This window comes from Colobus angolensis, unplaced genomic scaffold (genome assembly GCF_000951035.1).
Source record: "Colobus angolensis palliatus isolate OR3802 unplaced genomic scaffold, Cang.pa_1.0 Scaffold370, whole genome shotgun sequence".
NCBI classification, from domain to species: Eukaryota; Metazoa; Chordata; class Mammalia; order Primates; family Cercopithecidae; genus Colobus; species Colobus angolensis.
This window is the reverse complement of record NW_012117044.1, coordinates 1,155,951-1,167,250: the sequence shown is the minus strand read 5'-3', so window position 1 is coordinate 1,167,250 and position 11,300 is coordinate 1,155,951. Positions and strand designations below refer to the sequence as shown.

The following is an 11,300-nucleotide window of genomic DNA, read 5'->3' as shown; positions in this document are numbered from 1 at the left end:
CTGCCTTCCCCACCTCTCAGGCCTTAGGACTCAGGTTGCATGTCACCACCGGCTTCCCTGCTTCCCAGCTTACAGATGGCAGATCACAGGACTTCTCAGCCTCCACAACCACGTGAACCACTTCCCTGAATAAGTCTCCTCTTCATACAGTCCTCCCTTGGTGTGGGTGGGGATTGGTTCCAGGATCCCCATGTATATCAAACTCCATGCATACTCAAGTCCTGCTGTAAGCCCTGCAGAACCCGTGTATAAGGAAAGGCAGGCCTTTGCATAAGCAGCCTTCGCTTGCTGGGAATACTGTGTTTTCCATTAGAGTTTGGTTGGAAAATCTGAGTATAAGTGGATCCATGCATTCAAATCTGTGTTGTTCAAGAGACAAGTGTGGAGGATAGGCGCGGGCTACTGGAGACAAATATGGGAATGTGGCTATGGGCAAGACAGTGCTGGCGGGGCAGGCACCACTCCAACAAGTGGACAACAGCAGGGATCAGTGAGTTGCCAGGGGTCTGAGCATGAGTGCTGAACAGGTTGGAGGTCTTCCTTGGAGCTGGCCTCAGGCTGGGAGAGGACTGTGGGGCCTGAGTGGCTCCAGGCTGGATGGGTCCAGTCAGGAACCCTGCAAGAGGAGCTCATCTGTGCACATGGGGATGCACACTGGGAGAGGAGAAGCCGGGGTCAGGGGCTCTGGCCCTCTTGCACTGCATGCAGGGAGCTGCGACTCAGGCAGGCTGCTGGGCAGTGGTCAGTGCCAACAGAGTGGGTGTATCACAGCCACGAAGCTGTGGTCATGCAGAGCACAGCATGACAGCCTCTGGCTGAGTTGTCTGTCTGGGGTTGGGGATGGAATTAATGGGCACAGGGAAGAGAGGAGGACGGGCTTGCTTAGCGGAAAAGACATCGAGTTGAGTTGGGGGCATGTGGAATTTGAGGTGCCTGTGGGAGCCCCATTTGAGATGTCCAGTGGACAAATGGGGGCACCCAGTTAAGCACTGGAAATGGGGTTCTGGACCCATGAAGAGAAGCCAGCAGTTGAGTCATTTCATGAGAGGTGGCTATGGTGATGATGGGAACTGGTAAGATTGCTCAGGTTAAAACAAAGAAAACAAGCCGAGGAAAAACCATAGTCAAGGCAAGTACAGTAAGGATCAACGGCATCCTTGAAGTACTTCTTTGTCTACAAAGAGCATTCATTCTATTTCATGTGCAATGAGAATACCAGCATTTTAGCACTGTTTAAAATTAATGACTCAGAGGGAATTCTGGCCCCACTCAAGCTCCTGCTAGATTGGCAAGCCTCGCTGCCTGCCCTTCTGAATTGCTTGTCACACAATTGGGCCATTCACCGTGTTCCGGGCCCTTTGTGTGTTTCCTCTTTTCCACCTTAGACCTATTTGTTAGGAAAAACAATCTACTTCTCAGGGTTTCAGTTTTATATACTCTTGATCTATTACTTTATTTCTCTAATCTCTTTCCCACAGTCAATAGTTTTTACTACCTGGAACTGAAAACAACCTACAGGATACCAAAGCACGAGTTTATTGAGAACAAAGAAGACCCTCTGATTCCAGTGAGGTCAGGGAGGAGGCCAGTCAACCCGCTTGCTTAGGACATGCGGCCCAAACATCAATTTGACTTTGCATTCATGTTTCAACTAGTTGCGTTGGCCTTATGGTTTTTATTAAACTGTAAATCTCTTTACCACATTGAAAATTGTGGAACACATTTCTTCTTCTTGAGTCCATGCATCTGAAGGCCATAGGTGGACAAGTGCACAGCGCCAGTGGGAAATGGCTTTTCTGGAATATCAGGTTCTGTCCTCAGAGACTAAGAGCACTCCATGTGGTGGGCAATAAATCTGAATTCTGCTGCATTTAATTAAGGTAATTTTCCTACTTAGCTCCACATGTGGAGATGAGATTCAATTTTATTGTGCCTAAAAGAACACGTCCTTTCAAATGTGTCACCAGAATGGAATGCGACCACAGATGGGCATGTGATGAGCCTCTGTCATCTAGAGGGAGAAGAACTGTGGCAGGACTGCAATCTGTCCCCTTATCCTGCTCCTGTGGGTTTTTCCATTGCATGGATATGGGTTGTGAGGGAATGGAGTCCCTCTACAGAGATATCAGATGCAGGCGGAGGGCAGAGCAGGGTGAAAAGCTGAGCCAGAGGAGGGGACAGATTGTTAGATAATGTTTTCTTGCTAGGTACAGTGTCAGTGAATAAAGATTTTGATCATCAGAAAGACCAAGGATCCATATTCCTGACTCTTTTGCAGAATAATTAATAAATGTTATGGGAATCACCTAGTATCATCCGTACTGTGAGGGCTGATTTTATGTGTCAACTTGACTAGTTTAAGGATGCAGACAACTGGTCAGACATTATTTCTGGGTGTACCCATGACGGTGTTTCCAGAAGAGATGAGTGTTTGAATCAGCCGACTGGGTAAGAAGGCCCGCCCTCACCCATGTGTTTGGGCACCATGCAATCTGTTGAGGGCCCAAATAGAACTGAAAGGCAGAAGGGAAAATTCTCTCTTTCTCTCCTTGGGCTGGGTTGCCCCTTTTTTCCTGCCTGCAGATGCCAGCACTCCTGGTTCTCAGACCTGCAGACACAGACTTGAACCTACACTGTTGGCTTTCTTGATTCTCAGGCCTTCAGGTTTGGGCTGCATCACACCACTGGCTTTCCTGGGCTCCAGGGTGCCAAGGGCAGATCGTGGGATCTCTCAGCATCCACAATCCTATGAGCCAATTCCCATAATCAATCTTGTTTTATCTGTATCTGTATATAGATATCTCTTTCTCTATCTTATTATTCTGTTTCTCTGGAGAATGCTAATACAGAGTTCTTGAAAAGACTCTAAAAACAGCCACATCACCACCAAGGGAACACGGAGCCTCCTGGGTCACAAGAGGCCTGAGAAGCATGGTGGATGTGCCTGAGTTTCCTCCACAGGGTTCTTGTTAGGAGGTGGCCCAACCCGTGCTTGGCCACATTCAGAAAAAGGAAATGCATCCTCCCAAAGGAAGGCCCACTCCACTGCTGGAGAATTCAGGCTGTTGAAAGCTTCTTGCTTATATGATTTTGCCCAATTCCTTTTCTGAGTCTTTCCCTTTTGTTCTAGTCCGTCCTCTTAGAGGAACATGGAGCAATAACAATGATCTTACTGAGGCCAATTCTCTAGTAGGCTCCAGGCAGCCAAAGTGACAAAGGATGTGTATCCTCGTCCTTCACAAGGTGATAGCTGAGAGGAGCGTGGGAGAAAATCACAAGCCCCCCAAGGTTAGGGTCACATCTATTCATCTGTATTTTAGTGATTAGTAGAGCACCTGACAAAAAGTAGACTCTTCAGATAGTTTTGAGAGGCCTGGGAAATACAAGAACTATGTTACCCTTCTCTGGTTACTCTTCTCTCCTGTTGTCAAACTCGGACTCACCAATTAAAATTCGCCTCACCTTGGTGGCAATTCCAGTTAAGCTCCTGCTTCCTACCCTCGCAGCTGGCTTACAGCATCAAGCCCCATGGGGATGAGTGCTCCATCCTGACTGCCACGTCTCCACTGCGTCTGCACAGCGTCTGTGAGGCTCCATCCGCCATGACCCAATGCTGGCCATTCTGGCCTGGGCAGAGCTCCGAGGAGCGTGTGAGTGCTTGAACACGTGTACAATGCAACCCCCACCACAGAGTCTGTGCTTCTTGGATGCTCACTCAATGAGGTGAAAGGCACGGGGAAGTGGTTACTGCTCTGTGTGAACTCAGTCTGGCCTGGCAGATAACAAAGACATGCAAGGAACTGCAAGGCAACTGTGGTAAGTGACATAGAACCTGCCAGTTGGCCCTGGAGTTGAGGGGGAGAGTGATGTGCAGTGTCAGCGTGCTGTCCAAGGAGTTCTTGGCATGGCTTGAGGCACTTCACACCTGGGCAGACCACTGGAACATCCCTCGTTAGGCACCATGTGTCAGAAGCCTCGTTAGTGTATCAAGGAATGCTCCGGTTTCCTGGAGGATTCATCCATTCACAGCTGCTGACAGGAAGCCGATCATGTGCTAGATGGGGCTGCCACAGTGCCCTGGGCAATCCAGGTCCCTGATGTCTAATTGGGTGGGATGAAATATATAAATATAAAATAAATGAACATATAGGGTGTGCAAGACGGGGCAGGCAGGAAGAGCTCGTGTAGCGGGGACATCCGAGCGAGACTGGCCGGCGGCAAGGGATGGCAATAGTCTTAGGTCAGGTGAGCAGGAGTGACGAGCAGACTCCTTGTGGGATGCCAGCCAGGGAAGGGGCACTAGGAGAAGTCGCGGAGCAGCAGGGACCAGGCCCTCCACCTTTGTGACCTTGTCCTGCTATTTAAGGAGTCCAGTGCATTCTGCATTGGCAATCACCTAGTTAGGGCGACCAGAGTGAGCAAATAAAACACAAGATGCCCAGATAAATTTGAAGTTTAGATAAACAGTAAATTTTTCAGTTTTGCTACACAAAGGAAAATATTACAATTCTCTGCTGTGGAAGCAAATATAAAACTAGCTAGAAGAGGGAAGGTGTGGTGACTCATGCTTGTAATCCCAACATTTGGGAGATTGAGGTGGGAGGATTATTTGAGTCCAGGAGTTTGAGAGCAGCCTGGGCAACATAGTGAGACCCCATATCTACAAAAAAAAAATTAGCTGGTGAGGTGGCATGCCCCTGTAGTCCCAGCTACTCAGGAGGCTAAGCCAGGAGGATTGTTTGAGCCCAGGAGGTAGAGGCTGCAGTGAGCTGTGATCATGCCACTGCACTCTAGCTTATGTGGCAAAGTGAGACCCTGTCTCAAAACAAACAAACAAAACAAAACAAAACAAAAATACAAAAAACAAGAGAAAGAAAAAGAAAACAAGATGTAAGAAAGAAGAGAGAGAGAAGTCACAGTTACCATTGTTCGCGGGAGCTGACTAGGTAGAAAACTCCAGGTTGGCTATCCTCCCCTCAGCTTTGCCAAGAGACCAGTCTATGCCATGGCCAGCGATGTATCCAGCCCCAAGGTGCAGACAGGTGATTGGGCTGGGGAGAGTGTGGATGACCAAGTCTGGTTCTTCCTCCCTTCAGGACCCACTACAGAAATGAACAGTGGGGGACTCCAGTCCTCACCCTGGAGCCAAGATGGCAAGGTGACAGCATGTCATAACAGCTGTTCAGAGCTGGGACCCAGGGATCAAGATGAGCTGCACACCAACTGGGGTGCTGTGGGCAAGCAATCCCTTAGTATACCTAAGGCAGATAAGAGAAGGAGTTAACCACTAAAGATGTTGTAAGGATTAAATTAGTTAATGTAGGGAAAGGTATTAGTTAAATTCCTGGCCCACAGTATCTATTTTATTTGAATTCCTAAGAAAATATAGTATCTGTGTGTCTACTTCGTCGACCAGACTGTATTGCAGATGGCTTAAGACCAGGCAGCAAATTTGAGGTGGAGCCATGGTTATCAGAATGGCTGCCCAGACCACAAAGCTGATTTATCTCAATCATAACAGCAGCAGATTCCTGTTATTGTAATGAATCACAGCATGTATGCACACAGATGCAGGCACCGGGGTTCAGAGGGCCGGGCTGTATGGGGAGGGTAACGAAAAACAGACGCTTGCAGGGCCCTAACAATGTGTGTAGCAACTAAACCTGCAGCCTACTTACACAAAACAGGCCATAATGAAATCCAGTTTCAAAATGGAATATTTTTCCTAAATGATAAGGTATTGCATATGGTTCTTTTCCCATTGTGTAGTAATTCCTTCTAAAGCAAACGTTTTAAAGATTTTAACTGAGGTTGGAAAACTAAAACTTGCCTCAGTATAAAAATGTCGAAGCCATCTGCTAGAAAATCACAGCTCTGCGATATAAAACACCCAGAACTATGTTGCTCAAACTAATTTAATCACAAAATACCATTTCCTTGATCCAAAGGGAAACATTTCTACTTGGCCACTAGAGCTTTCTGGAGAAAGGCACTTATATTTGCAGTATGGTATATTAGTAATTTTGAATTTCAAAGAGAAAACAGAGCAGGGATTTTGGCAAACAAATGTTGAAAGAGTAACTTCAATTCTTTGCAGATGATTTTGATAGAAAAGTTTTTGTTAAAACAACTGACAGACACTGAGAAACATGCCATCAGTTTGAAGGAAAGTAATTGAGTTGTGCTGTTTGCATTTTATTTTGCACACATTTAACAATTGAAAGTTTTTCTGTACTATGAGAACAAAACCCCCCAAACACCAATGCGATGGCAGAAAGCTGAGAGTCAAATCAGGCAGCACACATATGAACACTGCGTTCACATGATGAGGACCACATTTCTGAGACGTTTTCTGAAAAGAACCTGTATATGTGTGTGTGTATGTATATATTCTTCTTTTTTCCTGCCAGAATTTTTTGTTGAATAATCAAGTTAGTTCTGGAAAATAGGTTCCAGTATTGCTCCACTCATTGGCATAGGTTGACTTTATTAATTGGCAGCTGTTTTCTCAGATAGTTTTGCATAAAATGGTGCTCAGCGAACAAGTAGGGTTTTAAACATGACACAATCCTGGATTTGAGAATATTTATGTTATATATGTGCCTGTTAATTTAGTAGTTATGAGTTTAATAATAACTTTGAGTTCTTTAGACATGGATCCTCATATATATTAATAAAATCAGCTGTGTGCCTTAACCAACAATCAGCATATTTTTAAAAATGGGCCTCTGAATTGAAAATTTAAAAAAAACCCTTCAGCATCCTATTAGGATTGATTAACCCACAGGAGGGTAATCCTGGTAAGCAAATGTAACCAAGATTCTCCTTCCCCAGTGATTCCCAGTGCAGCCTGGCTCTCCTGGTCAGGTGCTTCCTTTACTCAAAATTTCCCCGATCTGTTCCTAGATCCTAATACCACCCTCTGTGTCAAACTGTGAATGCATCTTCAGTATCAGGGCTCAGGACTTGGAGCTGGGATTTTGCTGACATGGTCTTTTCTCTGGTTATCACCTTCCATTTCTTTTTTGGTTTTCCTTTCATTTTAATGCCAGATTTTCTAAGTGTAAGAAAGGAGGGTGGAGAGTGGGCAGAAGTCATTGTTTCCATCATGAAAGTCAACATCAGTATTTCCTGTCCTGGGGACAAACCAGTGCCTCATGTTTCTGGAAACGCTGCAGCATTTGACTTCAATTTTAACCTGGATAACGCCAAAGCTTTTCCTCAAATTCGCCACTGGAGTAAGCTCACAGATGCTCTGATTTTGTTTATTGTTGCTCCTCCTTAATATCTCTCGCACAGGTGCCGTTGACCTTTAGATGGGCTGTACGGTGTGGGGTTTGGTGCCATGGATCTGCTTCTCCAGGGACCAGGATCTTGAGATCTTCAGGCTGGGTTTCCATGGAGGCATGGAGCTGCTTTTCCTCCTTCATAACTGCACTCAAAAGAGCCCTGTTGCTCTAGAATGGAGACTTGGGCAACTCCTACTGGCACAGATTTGTTCACCTCAGGGGAAATTCAGATAGAAGCAAGCTGCAGGCAGTTTCACCTCTAAGTCCATGGGTTCTCAACTGGTAATGTTCTCTTATGGATGTTAGCCCACGAGGTCAATCCTGTAGCAATCTAAGGCTTGAGAAGAATTAATCTTCTGGAAAGTTCCAAGAATACATCTTAGGGAAACTGGCTCTACCTTTATGACTTGGATAACACAAAGATACGCTTTTCATGTTGGACTAGAACTCAGAGTATTGGCCAATGGCTGTGTTTTCTAAAACTATCCCAGTGGGTTCACCATACAGATGAAGATTCTGATATTCAAGACTCAAGACTGAAGCAGATCATTATTTTTATTATTTTAGTCTGATGCACAAAATGGTATCTACTGAATAGGCAGGTTTTTAATAGGTAGCTTATATATATTAGCAAAAATGAACACTTTGTCTTTTAAATCTATTCCAGTTTTTCAGTAGCTGTAGACTTAAGTGCTAACCTTGAGCCCATAGGATAAGAAGAAACCAAGTCCTAAAAGTAGGCCAGCACCAGATTCAGGCCTCTGACTTCAAGCCAAGGGTTCATCATCTTCAATCATGCACGAATTTTTACATAGCGCCAGAGGAAACTGCCTGTACTTACTGTTGTAGGTAAGACAAACCTTTGCTTATTTTTACTTCTCATGAATAAATAGTTGTAAGAAGAACTGCTGAAATAAAGGGCATTAATGAGCTTTTGCTACATATAAATAGCGAGTGTGAACCAGCAGTGTGGCGGAAGAACAGTTTCCCCTCAGCCACAGCGGGACTATGAGATGTTCTCCAATGAGCTCATCTTGTCAATAATGTATAGACCTTGATGTTCTTTTTAAATATGTGCTGATTTTATTACAAGTGAACCTGTGCTTGTTTTTTCCCTTATGCATATTCACTGTCTTTATACCTTTCCTTTCCCCCCACGAACTTTCTGCTCATATCTTTTGCCCGTTTGGAGGGAATAGTCTATTTTTTCTCATAGGATTATGAAATTTTTAATGTAATGATAATGTTAAGATTTTTTGACATGTACTTTATATTTTCCCAGTTCATTATGCATATTTAAATGTTTCACTAATATTTAAAAACATACATCTTTTCTTAAATTTTCCATAGTTTCATCTCTTAGCCATTATGCTTTTGCTTTCTGTGGTATATTCCTTGGGAGTCTCTCACTGAGACCCTTCTGTTTCTCTAAGTTGGTAACTTTATCTCCCGTGATGAGAAAGCTTTTCAAAGGGAGAGCGTGACCATTTCCATATAAAGTACAATGTTGCTTTGGTGTTTAAGATTCTATTCCTGGGTGTCATTACTTCTTTTTAAATTTAATTTTGTTATGGAAAATATTAAGCATATGTAGAAGTAGAACAAATAATCTAATGAAACCTCACTTGTTCATATCCTAGTTTCAATAATGATCAGCACTTAGCTGTTCTTACTTCATCTACCCCTTTACTCTGTGTTTTATTTTTCCTGGAGTATTTTGAAGCAAATTCTAGAAGTATACACACACACACACACACACACACACACACACACACACACCATATTGGTATTGGTGTATATATATAATATGTATGTTTTATATATATAATGTGTATAACACACACACACACACACACACACACACACACACCCTGGAATACTACCCAGCCATAAAAAAGAATGAAATCATGTCTTTTGCAGTAACATGTACAGAACTGGAGGCCATTATCTCAAGTGAAACAACCCAGAAGCAGAAAGTCAAATACTGTGTGTTCTCATTTATAAGTGGGAGCTAAATAATGTGTTCACATGGACATAGAGTGTGGAATAACAGACATTGGAGACTCAGAAAGGGGGGAGGTTGGGAGGGCAAGGGGGAGGTGAGAAATTACTTAACAGGTACAATGTATACTAATCAAGTGATGATTGCACCAAAAGCCCAGGCCTCACGACTATGAAATCTATCCACGTAACAAAACTGTACTTGTACCCCCTAAATCTACAAAACTAAAAAAAGGAAAAAGATGTAGAATGGAATAGTATACTGCAGTCATCATAAATGAAATTCAGCTAAATATAAAAATCATTGTCCTTTTGCAGGTGCTTTGCTGGATTCAGGATGCAGACAAGGTCCACGCACTGTGGTTGGGTGAGGTGTCTCTTAGGTCTTTTTTGATCTGTAATACATCTCCCTGTTTTTAAAAAATGCATTTATTTGTTGAAAAAACTTAGTCATGGGTCATTTTTCTGTAGAGTGGATTATGTTCTGGGTTTAGCTAAATGCCCTCTTCTTGAAGATTTATCTTCCATGCCTCTTGCAGGTGGTTAATATCCAATGCTTGATTAAACTCACATTTTTTTTATTTTTTATTTTTTTGCAGAGCCACTTTGTATGAATGCTGTTCACTTCCTGTTGTACCTTCATCACATCAGGAAGCAACAATGTCTCGCTTTTAATGTTGTTAAGATTGGTGAGTTCAGGTGTCAAGGACCTAGGAGTCACCAATACTCCACATCTCCATTGACAATTTTCTCCAGAATTCAGAGTCAGTGGTGAGCATAATGGTTGGGAGTGCTGGGTTGGAGTCAGACACTCTTCAGTTTGAGTAACAGTTCTGCAAGTCACTTGTCATGCCTGAGCTAGGTCGCTCAAGCCCTCAGACCTTTCAGGGCTGACTCAGCTTTAGGAGGGGACACTCCATTTTGTGTGTGGGACTGTTGTTTGAGTGGGATGAGTAGTGTGAGCTGGGCTTTGGCCCAGTCTTGGAAGAGTGGTAGCTGTGATTTAGTGGCATTTGTTTCAAGCAGATGGAATTTGTTTAGATGACCCTAAAGGTCTTTCCAAATCTGATGTACTAGGATGAATTATCAGACAGCTCCTATAGCTGGGTTACCACATATTGTGGGTAAATCTGGGGGTAGAAGAGCTCATCATTCAGTTGTAATAGTTCAATAGAGATGACAATTCTGCCAGATTTGGGTCCTGTGGTCAGAGCTGAGAGGTCTGTAAATTCACATTCACTCTTCAAGCCCTGGTTTATAGCAGCCGGCCAAGTGTGTCACTAAGATGAAGATAGATTATAATGACTACATTTTGGTAATTCATTTACTTTAGTGAAATCAGTGCTCAGTCATGTTACAGGCGAGACTCCATCTGGTTCCCATCAATGACAGAGGGAGCACCATGTTTGGACAGAGGGGCTGCATCTATGTTGATGCAGGAAAAGCTGCGTGGCTTATCCAGCAAATCATGGTGTAGACCACCAGCTGGGCCAGTCCAGGTCCACGTCAGCTGGGTGACTCTATCCTACCATTCATTCACTTCTGCATTCGACAAGTACAGTGGACACCTGCTGTGTGCCAGGCACTGCTTGAGGTGCTAGGGAGAGATCAGGGAGCAACAAAAAATTCCCTGCCCTCCTGCAGCTGATGCATATTCCAACTGGGGGGTGGGAGTGTAGCCAACAAACAATGGACATAATCCCCAAATCATAGAGCAAGACATAGGTGATGCAAATCATGGCAAAGAAAGCATTGTGCAGACTGAGGGGTTTCTTGTTTCCTGAGAAGGATGTGGATTGCAATTTAAGGTGGAATGGGGGTTGGTCTGAGATGTGAGCCTGGCTGACAAAATCAGGCAGGAAATGTCTCCTTCATACCCCGCCTGCCCAGTAGACCACCTGCTTGGCACTGATCTGGGCCTTCGTGTAACCGCCGAGCATAGGAGGGCCATTGCTGCTTGGCATTGCCACCATGGATGCCTGGATCACGGTGCTGCCGGTCCCTCTGCTG

General features: G+C 44.2%; 1 long non-coding RNA gene across 1 annotated transcript in view; it reads left to right on the top strand.

The window, feature by feature from the left end:
• The first annotated feature begins 7,147 nt into the window (after positions 1 to 7,147).
• Positions 7,148 to 11,300, top strand: part of LOC105520176 — a 36,068-nt gene continuing 31,915 nt past the window's right edge. Inside the window, exons 1-2 of the long non-coding RNA XR_001003079.1 lie at positions 7,148 to 8,138; positions 9,609 to 9,657. This is a non-coding gene — a long non-coding RNA (uncharacterized LOC105520176). The remainder of the gene's footprint in view (positions 8,139 to 9,608; positions 9,658 to 11,300) is intronic.